Here is a 26,075-nt window from a genome sequence, read left to right on the forward strand (position 1 = left end):
CACAAGGAACTCCAGGAAGCACTCTCCCTTGACATAATGAAGACATGTCTTCATTGCATTCTCCCCTATCTCTCACAGCAGAGTGCAGACAGATTTCTCCAACACCCAATTTGCAATCTATAGTCTAGAAGAAAAGGCTCTTCAGCTATAAGAATAATTTGCACTAATAAGGTACAAAAATGAAACTTTTCAGGATGGCTGATGTTAGGCAAGGAAACGCTGAATGTCACCCTGGGTTTCTGAATCACTAATATGCTTGACAGGGATCTCCATAACAGGCATTGCTTTTCAAAACATTTATTTTACAAGTTATCATGGCTGAGCAAATGCCACCAAAAGCTTTAATTGCATAGGAATGAAATTGTGTCATCAGGGCTCGTGCCTCCTTTGTGTTCTTTCTGCACTTTATAGGAGTGCTACGTAAAAGAGAGGATAGTATATATGTATCTATATAGATACTTAATATAAAGAGTGCCATCTCCTGGCATACACACACGTGGCATTGTCCGTATTTTGTTAGGTTCAATACAGTTGTTCCTGTTGTGATACACAACATAAGGTCGCCAACCCCTCAGGATTGTCCTGGAATCTCCAGGAACTAAAAATTAATCTTTAATTTAAAGATTATGTCATGATGAAACCTCCAGGAATACATCCAACCAAAGCTATGGAGTTTTACTCCCACAGTTGCTCTCAAAGTGAATTTTAAGCTACTGTTAGCAGAGCCCTGGCCCAGAGGTAATTACACAAACCAGACAAGAATGTTACCAGCTCTTCTCATCACTGCTAGGATTGTGCACATACATACAAGTACCTCGTGTCAGTGACCATTACAATCGAAAAATACAGACTAGAGGCAATGAACTTGGTATATTTTAATTACTATGAATGTGATCAGACATAACATTTAATTTTAAAATCCATGCCCAGCTAACGAATCCTACAACAGGCAGACCTTGTCCCGGCATCATTCCAGTAAAAGTTACTCACCTCATCTCTCACCTGTCCTCTTCAGCTCTTCTAGTTCAAAAGAAAAACATCTTTCTCCCTCACCTCCACAAGAGAGAAGGAATGTTAAATTGTGAAGATTGTAAATTGGAAAGAAGCTGCCCTCAGATTCATTGGGTCTGCATGCCCCGTGGAACGAGGAGCAGCAGCTCTCACAGAGAACTACAAGATAACAAGGGGAGGACTAATTTTCACTTGCAGTAACTATCCACAGTCAGAAGTGCTGACTTATCCTTCAGCTTATCTATGTCTGCTCAGGTTGTGGGTTAAGTTTTCTTTGTCTGTCCTTGTTTTGCTTTTTTCTTATTGAAAGCTGCTCTATTACAGAATGGATGATTGTACTGTGGTTATGTATATGGTACTTCCTGGAGAATCCTTTCTGTATAGTCATTAATTCAACTATTGAAATAACACTTTACATGAACACATACTAGATTATACAATTCATTCATTAGCCTAATATACACCAGACTATAAGATATAACGGGATCTTATCTGAGCATTCTCCTAAGTGCCTTCTAATGTCCTTCCCCTCTTTCCTCTCGTCCTCTCCATGGAAAGCTCTTTGTGCTTCTGTAGCATTCTTTACCAAAGGTTCTAAAGGACCCTTATATAAATGGGGCAAACCCACTCTGCCCTCTCTGCTGCAGCAACTGGACTATAGCCTATTCAGTGGGGAACTGCAGTTATCCCAGTGGGAATGCAGCATCAAAGACTCACTTCTGTATTCCTTACAGATCCAATAGTCCCACCAAAGACGACAAAATTTGTGTATTGATGGACTCAGGCCAGAGGGATATAAGAAAGTGGTGGAGCACTGATATATCAGTCTCAGAATGAGCAGGTCCCTGTTCCCTGAATAGCCAAACAAGGGCTACTCAAGGCCAATCAAGACACCTGATGTCAATTTAACCAGTTAAGGTTGTTAGGCTAATGCTGGCACATGACCTCAATTAACTGAAAATCCGTTAAGGCTGATAGGCTAATGGAGACAGCTGGGACCAATTAAGGTCCCACTTATACTGCTTTAAAAGCTCTCCTACTTCTTTCCAGAGGAGCCCAGATGAAAGGAGTTGGAGGAGAGGAAGCAGTACTGAACCCTGAGGTAAGGGTGAAGCTTGGGAAAAGGGAGCATGAGGAAGTGGCCCAGGGAATTAAAGCAGCATCAGTGGAGGAGGGAAGCTGCCAACAGCTGCTACCATTAGAGTCCCTGGGCTGGAACCTGGAGTGGAGAGTGGGCCAGGGTTCCCCCACCCCCCATGCTCTACAGAGATCCCTTTGAGAGGGGAAACAGACTTTGATCCAGGCAGGAGACCAGACTGTGCCTACTGAGATCTGAGGAGCAACAGAGGCTGTGGGTATTCTACCTTCACACTTCCGATACTGGCCTGTGATGAAAGTAGCTCAATAAGCTGTAACCTTTGCCACCATACTGGGAAAGAGAGGTCATATTGAGGGCCTTAGCAAGATTCTGAGGCCACTGAATCTGCCAGGAGGCACAGGACCCACCAATACAGGCTTGGAGCTTTGTCAGTGTGCACAAGGAATGAAGGAGCAGGGTCAGATCTTCAGAAGAGCTCAGCATCTAGCAACTCCCAATTAGGCACCTGCATAACCAGATCATTAGATAAGGACCTAAATGACATGGGTGTTGAACGTCTCTGAAAAATCAGGCCACTTCACTGACGTTTTTCAGTGGGAGCTGAGCTCTTATGAAACATCCATGCCCAATTTGTAGGTGCTGAGCACTTTGAAAGTGCAGGCCCTCTGTGAGCAATTCAGTTAATCAGTAGGTAGCTCATCTAATTGCCCTCTCTTATGTGTCATCCCCAGTAGGACTGTTAACATCAAAAGGTGCAAGGGGCCTCAGTGCCACAGCAAGGTGTCACTTTTTTATGGCTTCTTTTGTCAGCATGAGTGAATCTGGAACTAACTCTGTCAGCTTGAACTACAAGAGACATCACTTAGTAATGATGTACTACTGCACGCACGGGAACAGAGTGATAGTCACCTAAAATACCTTAGTGCCCTGCAGGGAGTGTCATTTTTGCAGAAGCGGAAGATGATGTCCACCACTGGTTACAAACCCAGCAATACCCATGCAGGTTAGTATTGCATTAAGATGACTGTAGCTGTATACTACATTGGTCCAATAGATACTGAACCAATCAACTGGAAAGTATCTACTCAGGAATGCTGAGTGTTGTCATATAATTTGCTGATTAGCATTGGCATGTCAATCTGTAGACTACAGCGTTACTTCTGGGGTTTTCACTCATAGGATCTTCAGTCAATGCAACCAAGTCATTGAACTTGCTGATTTCAAAGGTTACATGAAAACCAAGCATTACTATAACAAAAGCAATGTAGTGACAATACTGAGCAGCTTTCCATTGCAAATTTACAGCTATTGATTACAACTAAAGAAAAATAAGCTTAAGCTTCCCCCCACCTCCTGCCAGCAAATGGCCAAGGTAACTTTTTTCAACCAAGTCATTAAAAGCCATTTAGTATCTGAAGGGAAGAAAAAGTAAAAAGGACGGGGATTATCTTTATTTGAATTCAAAGACAGAGGCAATCAAACGTCATGATTTTTTTTCTTAAGAAATTGCTCTAGTGGTGAACTCTGGGAAGGTGAGTGATTTCCCCATTCCGTCAGAACAGCAGCTGAAATTACAAGTCTGCGAGCCTGTGTTCCTCTTGCATAATGGCAGATCAAGTGACTTTTCTCAGCAAAAATAGTTATCTGGATGTGAGAGCTTATATAATGAGGCTTTATAATTTTGTTTTGTGGAGTTTCTCTTGCAGTTACAATAGATTTTAAAAGGTGGCCACGTTCTCTCTTCCCGGTGAAGAGAAAAGCAGCATCATAGGCGTACCTGGCTGTATGCATTATGGGAGACATAGTCTAGTAAGAAAGTGTGGCCTATACAGGCAAATAAAACTACAGTGACCTGAACTACGACTCCTATGAGGTACTGTCACGTGATTTGACTTAGAATAATTCAGGTTTTGGCCAAAACTTTTCAGGTTGGAGGCATTTTGTGTGGCTTTTAATTTTTTTTTGACAATACATGGAAATTTTCCACCGAAAGCAGACATTTTTCACACATTCACATAGTTGTAAACTCAATTTTCTGTCAAAACAATTTTGACAGAATTTTCAAGCAGTCCTAGCTTTTACTGAGCTAGTCAGAATTTTTGTAGCCATGTCCTGTCCAGGGCAGATAAGTGAATCTGTGAAAGAGCTGGCAACAGTATCCATTTCGGGACATGTGCTAACTACATTCACTCTGCACTCCAGGACGTACTCCTGGGTGAATTCTGCATGGAAAAAGTTAAAAATTCTGGAACTAAAAGTTCTGCACACAATTTCAAATTCTGCATATTTTATTTGTCAAAATAACACAATATAATTTTACCAATTTTGATTATTTTTGGTCATTTATTTCACAATACCTATCAGCAACTAAGTCTATAACAGTACAGATGACAAAAAGATTCAGGAAATGTTTTTTGACAAATAGATTCCTTACTAAGTATATTAATACAGAACTCTGAGTAATACAGTTCTATATTGCAGTTTAAATGAATTTCCTACACCCCTCAGAAGCAGTGCAAAGGCTTGGGGGAGTCAGGGGTAATGGAGGAACTGAGAAAGAGAGAAGTAATTGCTGGAAAGGAGCCTAGGTGTAAACTTGGAGGGTGGTTGGGTGTGGGTGGGAAAAATATGGAACAGTTGGAGGTTTGTTTGTTTTTTTTTGGGGGGGGGGGGGGGGAATTTTGTTAGGGAGCTTATCCCATGCAGACCTCATGGGTTCTGAAACATTCCCTGCCTATATTCAATATTTTTGCTGCTGAATTTAAACCAGATGGAAATGTCTTGCCATGAGCCAGAGTGCATTGTCTCCTGGGCAATGGAAAGGAGAAGGTAGATGGAAGCAGTGATTATATTCTGGAGAGTATCTGTCACTGGGACACTGCCTCCAAAACCTGCACTGTGTTTTTCAGTTACCCTATAAATGCTCATAATAAAGTTATGCATCAATGTGGTATCTGGAAGCAATGCCTGCTTGTTGCTGTTTAAAAAGGGGACTGTGGTGCTGGGTGCTTATAATTTTGGAAATGAAGTTCCTAGTAAAAAGTGGATGCATACTTCTCAATAAAGCCAATTCCCAATAAGAAACCAAGCCCTGTTGTTCTGTGCTTTGTTTCCATGATGGACATGTTTCTAGACTGAGAACATTCTTTCTTTTTTAGGAGTACTGTAAATCATCAGCTTAACATACCCCAGGCTGCACAATGAGTGCATGCCCACCTCCTTCTAAGATCACATGGTCTGAAACCTACTGCTTTAAGGATCCCATCTACAAAGCAGTTAAACACATGCCTAACTGCACACAATGCATAGTCTCACTGAAGTCAATAGGGCTACACCTGTACCTAAAGTTAAGAAGGTGCTTCAGTGGTTTGATGGCAGGGCTGGCTCTAGGTTTTTTGCTGCCCTAAACAAAAGAAATTTTTGGCTGCCCTCACCCCAGCCCTGGGCTCCCCATCCACAACCCCCTGCCACCCCAGCCCTGGGCTCTTCCACACACACACCCCGTGCTGCCCCAGCTCTAGGCTCCCACCTTACCGCCTACCAGTGACCCCTCCCCACACCCTGCTGCCCCAGCCCTGGGCTCTGCCCCCTCCACCCACACTCCCTGCTGCCCCAGCCCTGAGCTCTCTTCCCCTCTCCCCACCTTCCCCCTCCTTCTGCCCCAGCCCTGGGTCACTGGTAACCCGCTCCCAGGGCAGGTCATTCAGCAGGAATTTTGGATGTGCGCAGAACATAGACAGGACTGGTTTTCATATGGTTACAGAGCTGCAGTAAAGTGGAACGATTTTCAGCTTGTGTGATTAGAGGATATCTGGATGCATATTATAAGACTGTCCTCCATAAATGAGGAAAAATTGAGTTGCCTTTATTATTGTTTTGTTCCACTCTTTCTTTCTATGGGGAATTTGCCAATGCAATATCACTGTCTTCCTTTTAAACAAATAAAACTAAGAAAAAAAGGCAATAGCTGTTGAAAATAGCAATTCCAGTCTTAAAAACCACTGGGAAGCATTTCTTGCTCAATTTTATCCTACTTTTTCTACAGCAAATTATAGTAGATCAGTATATTTGATTTGGGAGAAATGAAGTAACAGCTGCCCAAATTGAGCTTGAGCACTCCTGAATTTTGAGGTGTTCAAATCTGGAAGGCAGGTGCTAGATACCCTTTCTGAATATTAGCTATATGTGGAAAGGAAAAGTCAATTTCTGCTTCTAAGTGCCTGGTACAGTATCTAAAGCTGCTCAGGTCCAGAGCCTCCCCTCCCTTACTTTTAATTTTAAATTCTAGTGGGATCCATATACCTCCCATGCCAGGCTTCAGATAGAGAGGGGCACTGTGCATTTAGTCTGCCCAATTCCTTCTTTGGGGGCTGCAAGGTGAGGTCACACCAGTATCCTTAATCCAGTCTGGCGAAGTCTTCTGAGGGCGATAGCTGGGCCAAAGCCTTCTACTCCTTGGGCACACTTGTTCCCCATTCACGGTGCCACACCGCTTTGGCAGTGAGCGCTCCATTCACAGCAAGCTGCAGCATGAGGTTTCAGCTACCATACTTCCTTTCCTGTTGATAGCGGCCAAGGGAATGCTGGGAAATGTAGTTCTTTCCCTGTTCCAGGGCTGGCTCTATAGGCAGAGAGCTAACCAAGGAACTACAGCTCCCAGGCCCTCCTTGTTAGTTCTCAGCTCCCAGGCTGGATCCCTGCCAGCTGCCACCCCTGCAAATGGGCTGCCCCAAGCAGCTGCTTGCTTTGCTGGTGCCTGGAGCCACCCGTCTGATGGCATGGGGCCTAAATGCATATGGATATTTCCAAGTAGGGACATGGTCTTAATCATCGACAACACCTCCTCACCCCAGCAGTGTGCTCTACTGCATCTCCGGTTTTGTAGTAAAAGGGACCCCTCAGGCAGACAAATGATACAATACAGGAACAGTGTCCAAGGGCAAAGCCTAGAAATGGGCCCCTGACTCATTAAGAACCATAAGCATGAAACATACACACCCCTTCCAAATTTCATTGTTGCTGGAGCATTATAGAGGTTCATCTCATTGCACCTAGTTGTAAGTGTAGCATCACCCCAGATTACTGCAGACTTCATTGTAGCTGGACCTGCTAATGCATTGGGATTTTTTTTTTAATTGTTTCAATTAAACTGTTCTGGCAGCAGAGATGTTAACTTATGAGCGGACTGAAGAAGAGCTAATTTTGTATTGTATATCAAGGTGTTTGCGGAGGGGACCTTGAAAAACAAGCACAGCTAAATACATATGATCTCTTAATAGAACTGCATGAAAAAGGTATTAATCATGTAAATGTCAAACTGCATGTGCAACATTAGTCACATACAATTTGAATTCACTGCCTTTGCAATTTAAGACAGACACTTGATGCCAAGACCTAAGGGAATTTACTGTGTGAGTGCTCCCTGCTATTCTCTGAATACAACAGAAATACATGAGGAGTTAATAAAAGACAATTGTACAGTTAGAACATAAGCACTAAAACATTTAGACAGAATTGATTCAGTCACGTGATATTCTACATGTACGTAAAATTTCATACAACACTAACTTAATGTTTTTGTTTTTTCAGAAGAAAGCTGAAGAGCAATAAGTGACCTATAGGTTAGCTACGCATCCCTTCAAAATAGAGTATTGATTAAAATGAAATTTTGGGGGTTTTCAGAAACACTCTGCTTCCATTGATATTGTTGAGAGGGGGCTAATTGTTGCCATTGGCTTCAATGGAAGCAGAGTCGGCTCCAACTTCTTCAGAAAATCCCACCTTTTGTGTTTTATAGACAAGTGAGCAGCTCTCCGGAAAAACAGAGCCTGATCTAAAACCCAATGTAGAGCTCCCTTGACTTCTGTGGGGGTTGAATCAGGTTCAGAAAGATTAAAGCTCTGGTATATGATATTGTCAAGCCAGTACCTCAGATCCCGCATCAAGCTTGGTTCATCCATATTATAATGAGCAGGGAGACTAGCTCCCTTGGGAACTGTGCTGGGAAGCTGGTGGGGAGCAAATACGATAAAAATAAAGTCCCGAAAGGACTTGCAATAAGCTCTCCCTTCATATGTATCTGTGTAGAAAACTCAACAGCAAATTCACATGCTCAGGACTCTGGAAGGGTTGGGGAGGTGTGTTCATGGTCCACGAGCAACCATGTAATATACAGCTTTTTCTGACATGGGAGAAAATACCACTGTGGGGGGAGAGGGTTGGTGTGAAAGCTGCTGTGAGCAACGTTAGCTCCTGTCCTGTGCTGTTCCCTCACCTCTCCATGTTTGGGATGTGGCTGTGCTGCGATTAGCCAGTGGTAGTGCCACTCCAAAGGAAGCATTGATATCCCAGACAGCAGCTTCTCCAGACTTCCCCACTGAGGACAGCATTTGTCAGGAATTCCACAAGCTGAAACACACAGATTTTCCTGGTCTCTCTATCTTGCTCCAGCATGTGGGTTTAACCCGGGAGGGTATAATATGGACCTAAATTTCTAACTTGACTTAGTACTGTATTTCCCAATAGATCTGTGTCTATAATAGAGAGGTATAATTTATAAGAAATATATTAAAGTAACTTTCTGGTTCAAACAGAACAAAAGGCGTTTACTCTTATGCATGTGAAGAGGAAAATATCTTGGGATTACTACCTTTGGCACATTAACAATTGATTGGTGTGCTACAATAGACATATGGTATCAGGCACAAATTAGGAACATCATTTTAGTGCCCTCAAGGGAGATAGTGAGGCCAAACAGCCTTGGATAAATCAAATGTGCAGCTCTGGTTTTCTTATATAATAAGATTATTATAGAAATCAAGGTGTACTGGAGAGTAACCAGAGTGGGACAAGAATGCAGAGATCATGGTTATTAAAGGAAAAAAGCTCACAGAAATTAGGTCGTGTATTTTTAGGGAAAAAAACAGAAATTAATAGGAGACTGCCATAAGGTTTAGAGAATTCTAAGGAAAGGACGTGTTGCAGCACCAGTTAGGCAGTATTAGATGCATGACACAGGGAATGAAATCTTGAACTAAGGAAGTGCTAGTATCTAAGCATTTCTTTGCAGAGAACAGATAATATAGGGTACTATCAGCCAGGGACGGCTTTAGGAAGTGCGGGGGCCAATTTGAACAGTTTTGACGGGGCCCCGGCAGGGAAGACGTAAAAAAACACGTGGGGCTTGTACTCACCGGGTGGTGCTCCAAGTCTTTGGCGGCACTTCGGTGGTGGGTCCTTCACTCACTCCAGATCTTTGGCAGCACTGAAGGACCCGCCGCCAAAGACCCAGAACAAGCGAAGGACCCACCGCTGAAGTGCTGCGGAAGACCGGGAGAGCCACCAGGTGAGTAAAAATTAAAAAGGCGCCTCTAGCCAGGGAAGAGATTCTCACTGGGCATGGGGCCCTCTTAGGCGCGGGGCCCGATTCGGGGGAATTGGTGGAATTGGCCTAAAGCCGGCCCTGCCATCAGCCAAATATAGCAAGAGGAATAATGTGGTATAAAGGGCTTCTGAAAGGAGTTAGGCCTGAATGCACAAAAGGAATCTGGCACGTGGGAAAATTGTTGCGGTATAGAAAGCCCGAGTTATGTGCCTAAGATGGAGAGACAGGTACACTAGCCTCTGATTTGTAAAAGCCAGCTTGCCTAAGCTAGCCAATGGGCGATGCCAACCAGAGAGATGTGTGCTAAGCCCCATCCCTCTCACTGAGAGAGGTGGCTGAGCTGGAGCTGCAGAGAGGTACCTATTTCTGCCTGCAAATCACAGCTGGGACTCTTCTTCATTAATGATCTGGAGGATGGTGTGGACTGCACCCTCAGCAAGTTTGCAGATGACACTAAACTGGGAGGAGTGGTAGATAGGATACAGAGGGACCTAGACAAATTAGAGGATTGGGCCAAAAGAATCTGATGAGGTTCAACAAGGACAAGTGCAGAGTCCTGCACTTAGGACGGAAGAATCCCATGCACTGCTACAGAGTAGGGACTGAAAAGGACCTAGGGCTTACAGTGGACGAGAAGCTGGATATGAGTCAACAGTGTGCCCATGTTGCCAAGAAGGCTAACAGCATTTTGGGCTGTATAAGTAGGGGCATTGCCAGCAAATCGAGGGACAGACATGATCATTCCCCTCTATTTGATATTGGTGAGGCCTCATCTGGAGCACTGTGTCCAGTTTTGGGCTCCACACTACAAGAAGGATGTGGAAAAATTGAAAAGAGTCCAGCGGAGGTCAACAAAAATGATTAAGGGGCTGGAGCACATGACTTATGAGGAGAGGCTCAAGGAACTGGGATTGTTTAGTTTGCAGAAGAGAAGAATGAGGGGGGATTTGATAGCTGCTTTCAACTACCTGAAAGGGGGGGTCCAAAGAGGATGGATCTAGACTGTTCTCAGTGGTACCAGATGACAGAACAAGGAGTAATGGTCTCAAGTTGCAGTGGGGGAGGTTAAGGTTGGATATTAGGAAACACTATTTCACTAGGAGAGTGGTGAAGCACTGGAATGGGTCACCTAAGGAGGTGGTGGATTCTCCTTCCTTAGAGGTTTTTAAGGTCAGGCTTGACAAAGCCCTGTCGGGGATGATTTAGTTGGGGATTGGTCCTGCTTTGAGCAGGGAGTTGGACTAGATGACCTCCTGAGGTCCCTTCCAACCCTGATATTCTTTGGACTTAGGTGCCTTATGCTGTTTCAGTAAGAAGCCTGGGGTGGGGGAAGGAGGAGGAGGAGAAGGATGACTGTTAGCTTGGTGGTTAGGGTACTACACATGCTGGAGGTGGAAAACCCCTGGTTCAAGTCTCTCCTCTCCCTGAGGTGGGAAGGAACAGAGTCTTTCCCCCTCTCATGTGAGTGCTCTAACCACCTGGCTATTGTCATTCTCATGCTTTCTCTGTTAAAGAGTCATTTGGAGAGAGGGAGGGCAGGAGCCTGAGAGTGACTCTATCGCCTGGTGGTTGGAGCATGCCCCCAGGAAGTGGGAGATTGAGTCCCCTAGCCTCTCTGGCTCGTTAATTACTAATCTAGAGTGCAACAGCTTCAGTGGGAGAAACTGAGGGAACTCCACATCAGAATACCACATTTCCCAATGGTTACAGCATTTCTTCTTCCTCAGGTGAAAGGCGAACTTGAACTAGGGGTCTTCCACATCCCAGATGAGTACCCTAGCCACCGTGCTAAAAGATATGAGAGAAGTCCTCCTCGGCTATCCTTTTGTGTACCTGCCTGATGGGGCCCAATCCAGTAGGCAGTCTCGGAGCATGCCTATCGGATCAGGCCTCTGAGTTAGGCAGCTGAATGTCTATTTTCCCCCAGTTTGTGAATCGCTCTGGGTCTTACGAGGGAGTTAGGCATCTGGGTGTCTAGAGGAAGACTGCAGTGTGCCTGCTCAGCCACAGAAACATAGGACCCTAAGGAACTTTTACTGCAAAAACTTAGGTACCAAGTGATTTTTAGGTGCCAACGGGGTTTCAGCAGGAGTTTTGTGCTTTATTGGAGCTAAAAATGGGCTGCTATCTCCTGTTGTGCATTCAAGCGTTATTAAAGTATTTGTCTTACAATGGTCTATTACTCATATTCCTGAGTGGCCATGACACTTTGATATTGTTCAGTGTCAAAGATGTTTTGAAATAAAGACTACATCACAACCACCCAGTGGAAAGCAAAGAAGCAATTTTTTGCAACAATAATCATCGTTGTATTAGCATTGATTTGCAAATGCAGTACAGAACGCTAAGATACCTTCCACAGTAGTTTCTTTTCCTTCCAGACTGAGCCATATGCTTCTGGCCTTCTGCAGTATGGAATACAGAATTAACATTGTGCCTAGTAATTTTTAATCTCAATCAGAAATGTCCCATAGAATTAAGAATTGGATTTAAATGTCTCCAAGCAGGATATCCTCAACAGGTTAGTGTTAAGCAAGCATCAAGCCAGGCTGCGATTTTATTTCATGTGCCATCATTTACAGAAGGTTAGTTTTTGTGGATTAGCTCAGCAACATGTTTTCAATGCAAAGTATTAAATATGCCACATTTGCCATCTCCTGCACTATGAAACATGCAGTATTGTCTGCTCTATTACCCAACTGTAGAACTCAATTTGTTTTGTTAGCTAGGTTATAAAAGTTGCTTGTGAATTGAGGGGGGAGAGTTATTCTTAGCTGTTCTGGTCTGTAACATGGATATTGTAATCCCATATTCCCTCTGAACAATTGTAGTCATGATACATTATTGATTGATTCATTTGTGGTGATCTCTGGTGTTTATCACTGCAGTATCTCATAGGAATCATGGGCTAAGAAGCAGACATGTCATTGCAGTAAAATTCTTGGAGATGCAGAAAATTCTGTTTGCTTCTCCACCTTTTGTGGTTCTGTTCCTGATTTATTTCAGAATTAGACTATCAGCCCTTTCCCAAGTTGCTGTTTGATGCTGGGACAAGGCTCCTTCAGGAAACTATAGTGAAAATTATGTACATGGCAGTGAAGGAGAAGGTGGGCTGGGCAGAGGAGGGGTAACACCAGGTAATCAGCAATTGGACAAGAGAACAATACCATTTAATATATACACAATCGGGAGGACATCCTGAATTTTATTACTGTTTATTATTTTCATATTCCCATAGATGTTCAGAGTACTTTACAGGCAAATGCAAGAATACACAACCTCTGCCCAGAGATTTTCTTTTTTTTTCCTTTTCTGTACAATCCTTTCTTTTGGGGGCCAATCCTGCTCCCATTGACATCAATGGGAGCGGGACTGGCCTGCCATAATGCAGCAATGGATCTCTCCACGAAAGTTATATGGCCAAATCTGCAGCCCTTCCCTGCGCCAATAAGCCCTGTGCATATGGGTGGTCCCATTGACAACAATGGAAATCCAGGCCCTATGGTGTGGGTAGTGTGTAGGGATTACTTGTGGTTCTGTAGACAAGATTCTGCAAATGGGCACTGTGGAAATAGAAATTACTCAGTGTAAATAAAGGTGATAGAATTTGTCCTTAATACTTACCTTGTGGGCTAAGGACTGTGGCTTATTGCAGGTGTGGAAGCCATTTTCTCTTCTATGGAGTAGCTCAAGCAGGGTCAGTGGGAGTGGAGGCCATTTTCTTTTCTGTGCATCATAACGGCATCACTCCTATGGCTGAGTGGGCTGGAGTTCTCTTGTTCTCCTCTTCTGCCTTCCCTGATGGTGGGGCAGGATTACAAAAGGAGGAGCTGGTTCAGAAAATCATGCTATTGCTCCAATTTCCCAACTGTGTTTGTTCACAAGACTTAATGAGAATGTGCTGGATGTTTTCTGGCTTGCCAGCCACCTCTTTTTTAATCCCCCTTGTTGTTTCTTTTTGCTAGTCTATAAGATGGTAAAGGATGGCTCTTGAGATCGTGGTGGGATTGCTCTATAAAACACGAAGGCAATGCAAGGGTGGGGGTTACTATTTCTTGAGGGATCCCTGAAAAGAGGGACTTTTGGGATATAAGAGGACCCTTGTGAACTGACTGAAGAAGTAGGGGATAGATGAATGAGAGACCTTGTCTGTAGTCTTCTGTAGTAAAAAAGGCAAGGTGATGCCCTTTAAACTTTAGCCTGATGTTCCTACAGGAGGCCTCTGGAGAGGATTTATGTTCAGTGTGCTGCTATGATCATGGTATTGTTTCTTTAAGAAAGCCAGAGTTAAAGAGCTACCCAAATCTAGTATAAAAATTATTCTCAAGCAAAGAACTTCACATAGGTGAAGGTTGCAGATATCGAGAGGCATCCGCAACCTGTGCTTTCAGCACAGAAACAGTGAGACAAGGTGAAAGTGTATCCTCATTGTCTTCTAAGGTGCATTGCTACATTTCTTTTGTTTATCTTTCACTTTTGCTTTAATGTAGTATTTTCCTGCAGAGATGCAGGCTTTATTTACCCAGTTGCCTAGTCTGTCTCACAGTTATCTGTAGCAAAACAATTATAGTTCAGCAACACCAGCCTGCTGCGTTTGTCAGCATTGCACCACACCACCTGTTTAGTTATAAAAAATTTAATGCTTTGAGATACTAGAAAGGTTTCTGGCTTGATTTTCACAGGTGATCAGGGTAACCAGTGGAAGGCCTTGACTTCTTTAGCAGCAATATGTTTTCAGCACTCATGAACATCAATCAATATGGCATTTTTCCTGATACTTGTTTAATCAAACACCACACTAAATACAGGCTCCCTTAGAAACTAATGAGGAGTAACATTTTCAAAAGCTCCTAATTCCCATTTTCTAAAGTGATTTAGGAGCTTAAATTTCAGTGAAAGCCAATAGGATTTAGGAGCCTAAGTACCAGAGCTACTTGTGAAAATGGGACTGAGGCTCCTAAGTTACCTAGAATCACAGAAATGGAGGGCTGGATGGGACCTTGAGAGGTCATCAGGTCCAGTTTCCTGTGCTGAGGCAGAACCAGTAAACCTAGGCTATCCCTGACAGGTGTTAAGCTAGCCTGGTCTTAAAAACCTCCAATGGTCGGCATTCCACAACCTCCCTTGGAAGCCAATTCCAGAGCTTAACTGCCCTTAGAGGAGGAAAGATTTTCCTAATATCTAACCTAAAACTCCCTTGCTGCAGATTAAGTTAATTACTTCTTTCCTTACATTCAGTGAACATGGAGAACAATTGATCACCATCCTCTTTATATCAACCTTTAACATATTTGAAGACTGTTATTAGTGTCCCCCTCAGTCTTCTTTTCTCAAAACTAAAAATGCCCATTTTTTTCACCTTTCCTCATCACTCAGGTTTTCTAAATCTTTTATCAGTTTTGTCTCTCTCCTCTGGACTCTCTCCAATCTGTCCACATCTTTCCTATAGTGTAATGCCCAGAACTGGATACAGTACTCCAGCTGAGGCATCACCAGTGCTGAGTAGAGTGGGACAATTATCTCTTAAGTCTATCTTACAAAACTGCTCTTAATATACCGCAGATTATTAGCCTTAATCAAACTGCAACACATTGTTGATTTGTGTTCAATTTGTGATCCATTATAAGCCCCAGAACCTCTTCAGCAGTACACCTTTGGTTTTTCACAGATATCTAGCTAGTTATTCTCCATTTTGTAGTTGTGCTTTTGATTTTTCCTTCCTAAGTGAAGTACTTTGCACTTGTCTGTACTGAATTTCATTTTGTTGAATTCCGACCAATTCTCCAACTTGTCAAGGTCATTTTGAATTCTAATCCTGTCTTCCAAAATGCTTGCAATCCCCCTCTGTTTAGTGTTATCTGAAAATTTCTTAGGAATACTCTCCATTATTCAAGTCATGGATGAAAATATTGAATAGTACCAGTCCTAGGACTGACCCCCAAGAAACCCCATTAGCTGCACCCTCCTAATTTGACAGTGAACTACTGATAATTACTCCTTAAGTATCTGGGGGTTTTTTTCAGCCAGTTGTGCACCCACATTATAGTAAGTTCATCTAGTCTATATTTCTCTAATTTGCTTATGAGAATGTTGTATGGGACTGTTAAACCCTTTCTAAAATCAAGATATGTCACATCTACTGCTTCCATCCTATCCATTAGGTCAGTAACCCTATCAAAGAGAGAAAATGGGTTGGTTTGGCATGATTTGTTCTTGATAAATCCATGCTCCTATTTCTTATAACTGTATTATCTAGAAGTGATTACAAATTGTTTAATTTGTTTCCATATATTTTTAGGTATCGAAGTTAATCTGACTGGTCTATAATTTCCAGGGACCTCTTTGTTTCCTTTTTAAAAGATAAGTTCTATGTTTGCCCTTTTCCAGTCCTCTGGGACCTCACCCGTCCTCCATGAGTTCTCAATGGTAATTGCTCATGGTCCCGAGATTGCTTCAGCTAGTTACTTAAGGATAAATTTCATCAGGCCCTGCCAACTTAAATACATCAAACTTATTTAAATATTTTTAACCTGTTCTTTCCCTATTTTGGCTTGTATACCTTCTCTGTTGTTGTTAATGTTAATAGTGGTGAGTATTTGGTCACCACTACCCTTTTTTTATCATGACTGAAGCAAAATTGGCATTAAACATCTGAGCCTTCTTGATGTCATCTGTTATTATCTCTCCTTTCCCACTAAGTAGAGGACACACACTTTCCTTCATCTTTCTCTTGCTCCTAATATATTTAAAGAACCTCTTTTTATTACATTTTATGTGTCTTGCTAGGTTTAACTCTTTAACTCAAGTTATCCTATGGCTATTTTATTCTCCTGAGCATGCACCATAAGCTCAGCCATTCAGCCAACCAGAATATAACATGTCTCCATCCATTTGACTTGAACACAAATGAAACAACTCATCTGGAAATGCGTCTGGAGAAAACTTTGGTTTTTCAGATATCTAAAAAATGAATAAACAAATAAAACTAAAATGTCTCCAGATCCGTCGAAAACTTTAGCCACAATCTCTAACAGAACAATATGATTTGAGTTTCAAGTGAGATGTTGTAGAGCTCTAACAATAGCTTAATTCGATACGCTTGTACTTTTTTTAACCAACTCTTTGAAATAAACAGGAGTGTGGGCCATCAGTCATGCCCTTTACAAGGATTGTTTGCAATGTCTCTTAAGATCAAAATTTGGTTTTAAAGGAGAGGTGATCTACTCCATTCATGTATCAGAGAAGTAACTGTGTTAATCTGTATCCACAAAAACAATGAGGAGTCTGTGGCACCTTTAAAGACTAACAAATTTAGGATGTGGACTCCGAAACCTAATGACATTCCACATGTAATGATTTCACTGCTGATAATTTTAGCAGACATATACAGGTACTGGGTTTGTGGAAGTAGTTTGGGGCTAGGGACAGCACTTTTTTCTGCTGACTTGGGCCCTGAATGTCAGCTTTTCAAATTGCAGACACAAGCATTCTACTATGTGTTTTTAGTGTAGGCTTTCTCACCAACAGATTACTTTAAACTCTAATAATTCTGAGCTGGTAATCTAATGAGCTGGAAAAAAAAATGCCTTTTCAGGTAAAACCAGCCTCTTTAATATCATTGCAGAGAAGGCTTTATTTAGGCATGAGTCCAATTCCTTATGTTCCCAGAGGAGAATTACATTTGCTACAATCAGAAATGCAAAGGCACAGTTAATATAATGGGATCTATTCTTCTGCAAGCAGAGGATGTGTACATAATGACTAATTTTTGTGTAACCTATTTGGTATTAAACATAACTAGAAACTTTTGATAGGCTGCAGACTTCCTTTGTTCTTCACTGAAAGCAAAGATCCAAACTTCAATAGGAGCCGGGCATTTAATTGTCCTAGCTACCTTAAAATCTTGGCCAGTGTAGAATGGAGGAAAGGGTGAGCTCTTAATTCCTCCTGAAGCCAAATCAAAACACTGCGCATTCTGTCATTCCAGCTCTCTCTCTGTTCCTTAATGGCCTCCTCACCTACCTGAACAGGCTGAGACTATAACGGGATGTCTTCACTGCAGAATTAGCCTAGGCGATCCCCAACAGGGTTAGCCTAGCCCAGGTGTGAGCAGCCACACTGCAAAACCTTACCCAAGTTTGTGTGTCCCCGCTGGTGCTGCATTCCCTCGCTGGTCTTTGCTGGGACTAATATGGAGTTCTTTGTGATGCAGTAAGCAGAGCCACTCTGATTCTTTCCCACTGAATTGTAAGGCCTGGGCTACACTAGTGAGGGCTTTCAAACTAAGATATACAACTTCAGCTATGTTATTCACGTAGCTGAAGTTGAAGTATCATAGTTCGACCTACCTGGCTGTGCACAGGGTGGCGAGTCAACTGCCACGGCTCCCGCATCGACTCCACTTACTCCTCCTGCCAAGGTGGAGTACAGGTGTCGATTAGCAGATCAATTTATCGCATCCAGATGAGACGCGATAAATCAATCCTCGATACATCGAACACTACCCGCCAATCCGGCGGGTAGTATAGACGTATCCTAAGAGAGCTTGTCTTTCTTTCTGGGCCCAGAGGGGAATTATGGGAAGGCACCAGAGGACTATCAGCACTTGAGTAGCTTAGCTACAGAGTGAACTGGTTAGCAGTCTGAGTGAAAGCAGAATGTAGGCTCTCACCACACCCCCAGCTCTGCCAGCTAGCTCAGGTTTAAAGCTCTCATGTGAGAGGCTTTTGTGTGTGGACGGGACGGGACTAAGGGACATCACCAGGTAAGAGCTTGGGCCACTTCTGCAGTGATGACATACCCTTTGTGATTAGAATCCTTGCTGAATCCCAATTTATGGAAGCTTCCTAACCTCTGAGCACAAATGAGAGGATCATCGTTGGGCTACATTTTCACTGTTTCTCTCCTATTCTCAAACAGCACAGAAAATGTTCTAATTCACTTACATGTAAATTATGCAAACCTTTTAGCAAAGAAGAGGCTAAAGCTCTCAAAGCCAAGTGATTTTAGATTCGCATAGTCACATAAATAGAATAATCTTAAATTCTCACCAGCGATTAATTTCTCTGAAACAAACCATAACTGTTCAGCTCCATTATTGTTCACTCGTATTACAGTTGCATCCCACTGAGGCAAACATCCGATTGTGCTTGGAGCAGTATACATGCATAATGGGAAACAGTCCATGCCCCCAAAAGTTTACCATCTAAATAGACAGAAAGGAAGTATTATCCCTGTATTACAGATGGGGAACTGAGGCACCATGAGATTAAATGACTTGCCCAAGACCACACATGAAATCTGTGGCAGAGTTGAACTCAGCTCTGGTAAGGCTAAGTACAATGCCTTAACCAGAAGGCCAGCCTACCTCTCTGTTTAGGCTATGTCTATACCATGGTGGGGACCATATATCCCATCTTAAGTTGCCACATGCATACTAGCTCTGGTAGCGATTCAAGCTAGCAGCCCAAGTACAAACTCATGTGAACCGCTGCTATTTTTAGTGCACTAACTCAAGCAGAGTTAACGCATGTCTGGCTGCCAGAGATGCAAAGCACACTTCCAGCTGCAGTGTAGATGTCCCCTCAGTGACATCAAGAGATTACAGATCCTTCATAGTAACTATTACATTTGCATTGACAAGATCTACCAGCACCGGCCTTGTGCCTTTCAACAGACAAACAGACTCTGTTGAAAAAATACCTCATAGCTGCAGCTCGAAAATCTTTGATTTTGCTGCTTGTTTTGGTAAACCCAGTTAAGAAACAACAACACTCTTAAATTCATCCTTGTTGGATTCCCCTGAAAAATAGTCACAATCTCTTCCTTTTGCTACCGTGTTCGTTTTAGTGAACAGATTAACGTGCATGTGAGAGCAGGGTGTTTGATATGACAGAAGACAGAATTGTCTCACTTCACATCAAGCAAAATTCAGAGCCCCATGGCAGAACCAAAGAGCCAGGCCAGACATTGGATACCAGAGAAGGAAATAGGCAAGGATTCCATTTTCCTGGCTACAGAGCTGCTCAACTGAGGTGGTTACCCCATCTATGTGGACTGCCTCAGGGGGTGTAGGATCTGAATGCTGAATCCTCTGGGCAGCCTTCATGTGCAGCAGGGTTCTGAGCCATTGGCCGGGGCAGGGAGGCGGAGAAGAGGAAGGGCTCCCTAGCAGAGCAACAGGCTGGATTTGTATGGTCCCATACTTACAAGTGAAGACAGATATAGTGGAAATGGGAAAGCAGGTCAGTGTTTTCGGTTAGTTTGATTTTTAAACCTGTTACACGTCCTAAAACCTTTCCACAGATATTTGGGTAGAAGCTGAGTAGGAACTTGCTGGGATCCAGAACATTTCTAAGAAATAGTGTTCCTCGTGAAGCAAGAAAGCAAAACACAGGATTGGTATTTATGTACAGTATTATAGTTACTGAAGAGTCTACATTTTTAATGTCAATGGACTTTTCTCCTGGCTCTGAAACATCTGTTTTTCATAAAGCTCCATGTAATTTTATGGTGTTATATACACACACACTTTATTAATAAAAATTAAGTGTACTGGGACAGCTCTCTGTCCAGAGCAGTCAACTAACACACACAAAACTCTGCCTAGTCTTTGGTCTCAGTCCTACCTTTATAATAGGAGGGTGATCAAGCATCTGTGGGCTAGTCAGCCACCGTGCACACCTGACTGACCTTGCCAAGTGTGCAGCCAGGGTGCTCAACTGTCAGAAGGGGAGGCTGGATCATAAGTGTCTGACTTTAGGCATTCAGCATACTAGCTTCCTCCTCTGAAGTTCTGTAACATGCAGGGCCAGCTCTAGGCACCAGCAAAGCAAACAAGTGTTTGGGGTGGCACATTTGCAGGGGCAGCAGGGATCCAGCATGGGAGCTGAGAATGAGCAGGGGTCCTGGAAGCTGTAGTTCCTGGGTTAGCTCCCTGCCTACAGTGCCAACCCTGAGCAGGGAAAGAACTACATTTCTCAGCATTCCCTTGGCAGCTGTCAACAGGAAAGGGAGAGGTAGGGAGGTAGCTGAGACCTCATGCTGCAGCTTGCTGTGAAGGAGAGCTCGCTGCTAGAATGAGGTGCACTGTGAACCGTAGGGATACCATATTTTAACATTCAAAAAAGAGGGCATATGCAGCTCTGTAACCATTGTGGCAAAATGAGGACAAATGACTACAAAGGGATGATTAGTATTTAATCCCTGGGGGTTAAAAGGCCTCTCCCTATCCACTGAGGAGAGAGAGCCCTGGGGAAATAAGATTCAGCTGGAAAAGGAGTTACCAGGGAACTAATTATGTTCAGCTAGCTCCAACTGCTGGAGACCTTTTTAAACCCTCCCTGGCAAGGAAGCAGCGAGGAGAGTGAGAGAAGCTGCCAGCAAGTTAGGTGCAACAAGGCTCTGAACCCTTCCAGCAAGGAAGGCTGTGCTCTGTCCCCAGAAGGGGAGAAAACCAGCACAAGGGACTGACTGAGGGAAGGATCAACCAGACCCTGTGCTACCTGGAAGGATTTGCTTTGCTCAAGCCGGTGTCTCCAAGGCTAAAAAGAACTGAACCTGCTGAGGAGCAGCAGGTACTTTGCCACACCATAGGGGAACCAATCCTGTCTGTGTTCTGTGCACATCCACATTCCTGCTGAATGACCTGCCCTGGGAGCGAGTTACCAGTGACCCTGGGGTGGCAGGAAGGTGCAGTTCGGGGGGGAGAGCCCAGGGCAGGGGCAGCAGGGGGTGCAGGGGGGAGCCCAGGGCTGGAGTGGCAGGAAGGTGCAGTTTGGAGGGGGAGACCCTAGGGCTGGGGCAGCAGGGGATGTGGCGGGGAGCTCAGGGCTGGGAGTAGGGGGCAGCCAAAACTTTTTTTGCTTGAGGCGGCAAAAAACCTAGAGCCAGGCCTGGTAACATGATGCTGGTGCCTGCTTCTGAGCTGTTCCACAGCCTCCAGCATGCCTGCTAGCTAGCCATGCCTGCAGCGCACTCCTATACTGGGAACTGCAGTGGGCTGGGCTATGTATGTTGGTTCTATGCCACTCCTGCACTGGGGGTGTTCCCTGGTGACCCCTGATCCAGACTGAAGACTGACTTGCACCAAACTGTGTCTCTCTAAACAACAAGGGTAGAGGGAAAAGCAGAGAGGAGGACAGAGGTGGGGCAATGAAAAGGGGAGAGAAGAGGAAAGAATGAAAATAAGAACAAGGGATGCAGGGGAGCTGAGGAGCAAGTGGATCGTAGCAGGAAAGACGTGAGAAGTGGTGGCTGGTGATCTTGGAAGGTGATAAGTAGCTAACCGGATTATGTGATATTAGCATAACTTGCTGCGGCCATCTTTGTTAAACCAGGAAATTACATCTAGACTGTCCCGTGTTAGGAAAGGTGGCCCCTATTTTTAAACCCAAATTTACTTCTGCTCCACAAATGTCTCCAATGCTTCTCTCTCCTGCAGCATTATCCTACATTATGGATGCACCACATTCTGAATTGTTAAGTTGGGGTTCTAGTAAACGTTTTTGTGGTTATGAGATTGAGCCCAAATTGTTTTCACCTGAATCCAAAGCCCATTTTTGTTGTGTGTATTACAGTAGCTCATTGAGCCCCCAGTCAAGATGAGGGCCCAGTTGTACTAAGTGTTGTGCATACGCATAGCGAGAGAAACTTCCTGCCTAAAGATCTCACAAAGGATGCAATGGTAAACTGAGGTCCAGAGCAGTGACATGACTCTCAAAAGGTCACTCAGAAGGTCTGTGGAAGAGGCAGGAATAACTCCAAGTCCCATTTTTATGCCCTATTCACTGGGTCATGCCTCTGTATTGAAGTATTACTTGAGACATGTCAAACTCACAGATTCTGAGGGACATTACAGAGAAGGGAGTGAGGGAGATCCATAGTAACACATCCTCCCACTGTCTGCACAGGGACAACAGTTTTCAAGCCAAATCTTAATCTCCTTGCAAGGTGAATCTCGCTGTATGACTTTGGAAGGGTTATCCAGGTCCACACTTCGCAAATGCATGGCTACTGTAGTCAGCTAATAGCTAACTCCATAGCTGGAGACAGATTTAAGTGTGTGCTGTCAATTCACAGTGTCTGTTGCTGGTACAGAAAGTTTTTCTTCATTGTGAATTTCTTTATTATCGCCTCAAACATATCTGTCTGTGCTCAGGGAGCATAAATCTACCCAAATTAAAAAACTAAACAAAACATATTCCCTCACAATGTGCTTCTTAAGTATGTATATATATCACACATGCCAAAGGCCTTATAATGTGTGCTGCTACTGAACCTTGTATAAAGTCTTGTGTACTATCACAGGGAATTAGCTTTAAAATGAAAGTAAAGGGGACAGCATCATTACAATATATATGGGCTAAATTTTTAGCTGGTATACGTTAGGCACAACCTCATTAACATTAGTGGAGCCACACCAGTTGACGCCAGCAGAGAACGTGAGCCTTATTTCCTTTGTATGAAGAGCGATATTACAGCTACCGTACTGCATAAACACAGCATATAATCATTCATAGCTCCTTCTCCCCATCTACCTTTCTGCTCCATTGCTCCTCATGCTCTGCTCCACCAATAATGCCAGCCACAAACCCATGTCTATCTACTTGTCCTACAAACAACTTCGCACACTTTTCCATACGGTCAAAGAACTGATTCAAAGAGCCACTGTCTTCTTCAAGTCTCTGCTCAAGAGCAACTCCTACTGTGATGCCTATAAGAAATTAGCCAACTAATTACTGCTGGGACCAGGACAAGAGGAAGATTTTTATAAAAGAAAGGAGGAGGGGAAGACGAAAGGAGAGAGGAGTATATGCCTTTGTTTTATTTAGAACTCGTTGACATTTTTTTTGTTTGTTTTTTTAAATCAACAGTGGCCTTTTTTACCAAATGAGAAAAATTCACAAAAGTTTAAATGTTTTGTACAAAAACTTTCAGGATTTTTTTTAAAATCAAGCATTATAAAAATTGCTATAGAAACAGTTATTGAACCTTCATTTCCAGAAAAAAAGTTTTCTATAAGGGGTTCAATAAACATTTTGATTTAAAAAAAAAGTGACACTGCAAAAATTATTTAAAACATAAAAACACTGAGACTGTTTCCATCTCTGCAAAATGCAAATAATTTTGAAATCTATTTATTTTTCTCAGCCAACTTTAGTTTTACCCTTCTTTTCTCCAGCCTTCATTTGCTGCTTGTATCCTTAGTCCTAATCGAAACTCATATTTTTGTAATACTACAACTATTTGGGGTGTGATTTGTTTTTTCTTTTTATTTTTTTAACCCAAATATTTATACCAATACAACACCCTAATGTGGACTTATACTGGTACAGCTTATCAAGGCCACCCAGAGGATTCAGGGGGCCTGGGGTCTTTGGCAGTGGGGGACCCTGCCGCTGAATTGCCGCCGAAGACCCAGCATTTTGACGGTGAGTCCTGGGGCGGAAGGACCCCTCACCATGGGTCTTCGGGGCACTTTGGTGGGGGGTCCTGGAAAGGAAGGACCCTCCGCTGCCAAATTGCCGCCAAAGACCCAGAGCAGAAGAAGCTCAGGGGTCCCAGGCCCCACGAGAGTTTTCTGGGGCCCCCGGAATAAGTGAAGGACCCCGCTCCAGGGGCCCAAAAAAACTCTCGCGGGGGCCCCTGTGGAGTCCAGAGCCTTGGGCAAATTGCCCCACTTGCCCCCCGGGCGGCCCTGCAGCTTATTCCTTTTCCCATACAGGAATAGGCTATACCAGTGTAAGCACTTTTTATACTGGTATAACTGCATCCACATGAGGAGCCTTTAGAGTTTGTGACCTTTCCAGGGAAGAGACTGGGCCTTCCGTTGTCTCTGGTCAATCTCTTGCACATTCTTAGAAATAATAATTTACGTAAAATGTGTTTGGGGGGCGGGACTTTAGTTCCCATCCTCTGTACGGTCTTGCTGCAGAAAAAAACTGAGCCAGCTGCATCTGCTGGGTCCTGTGCACAGTTGTGTAAATGATGACAAGTATTACAAAGGACAGTTGTCCAAATTAGCTGGGCTGTTAGATTCCACATCATTGGAGGGATTTGTGTATATTCTGGTGAGTTTTAAGAAGTCTATAGCACTTTACAAACATTAACTACTTGTTCCAACCCCTCTGATAAGTATGTTTATAATATTATCTGTATTTTAGAGGGATAGGTCCTGAAGCACAGAGAGGTTAAGGTCAAAATCTTCAAAGTTAGGCCTATTAAGTAAGGGACTTTAATCCAAAATTAGATAGGGAAAGAAAGGTGGCCTGCAGCTAACATTGCTTAGCCCCTCTGGATTTCAGTACCTAACGTTAGGCACCTACGTCTGCCAAGGCCCTGATGGAGTCCGTGTCAGAGCTCAGATTAGTCCTTAGATTAGTTCATTAGACCCTGCTGTCTCACATGCGATGGAGTCTCCCCTTGTTGTGACCAGAGGCCAAGCTGGCTGCTCAGTAGAGGGGCTGGCTCAGCACTCAGCAGCTAGCTAGTAGGGAGCATACTATGTACATACGAAGTTCGCTAATACTCAGCAGATCAACATTTTCTAAGTTGTAGCCATATTAGGACTTAATTTTTTTCTGTCTTTCTGAGATCCTATTCTTGGGAGATTCATCCCGTAGAGTTGCGTAACACTTTTTTCTTTCACATTGACCTCTGAGATCATCTACCTCGTGCACGTAAAATTATCAAGAGAACCGGGCAGTAGCTTGGGAGTTAGTACAAGGTCACATGAATAATGGTACTATTTGCACTCAGAAAATGGCTAAATTTAAATCTGTTACTGAATCGAATAGAACGCTGTGAAGCAGGGCAGCGCATGCGATGTACTGTGCAGAAGTAAAATATTGCTGAGAATCAGGGGCGAGGGGACAGGGAGGAACAGCAGCGGTTTCACAAGAATATTCCCCAAGAGAAAGTGGAACAGAATTTTTAAAATGTTTAGAATTTTTTTCATTCTGTAGATGATCTCTCCTCCTTTATTTCAAAGTTGTTTTAATGCAAATATAATTTCTCCAGACAAAATGAAATAAGCAGCAATGTGAAAGTAATCACTTTATATATCTGGTGTGCAAATTGTCAAAGCATTGACTTCAATTGAGCTATGACAACTTACACAAACTGAGGGTCTGGCCCTTCAAATAAAACAAAGGAAGCAGTGAGAGTAGAATGGATGCCTGGCACCCCATTTACCAGTCATATATTTCAATCAAAATTTGCACAAATACTTAATACACCAACACACAGATTCTGCCACCCTTACTCATGCTGACTAGCACCTTGCTCCAAGAGTAGGCCCATGGAAACCACTGAGACGAGTTGCAGTTTAAGGTAAATGTTTTGCTGAACTGAACTCAGCATGTAATACCTTACACAAGTGCATGTTTAAGTCCATCCCTCTTCAGGAAAGTTATATAATGCTTAACTTTAAACCATGCACTGAGGTCCCATTGAAGGCATAGTGAAGTCAGTGGGATGTAAACCCTTTGCTGAATGAAGATAACCCTGATTTAGAAGGCAACCTGAGTGAATGTGGCAGAATTGGGGCCATTATAAGTGAAACTGTTAGTACTGCCTATA

This window comes from Gopherus flavomarginatus, chromosome 4 (assembly GCF_025201925.1).
Source record: "Gopherus flavomarginatus isolate rGopFla2 chromosome 4, rGopFla2.mat.asm, whole genome shotgun sequence".
Classification (NCBI taxonomy): domain Eukaryota; kingdom Metazoa; phylum Chordata; order Testudines; family Testudinidae; genus Gopherus; species Gopherus flavomarginatus.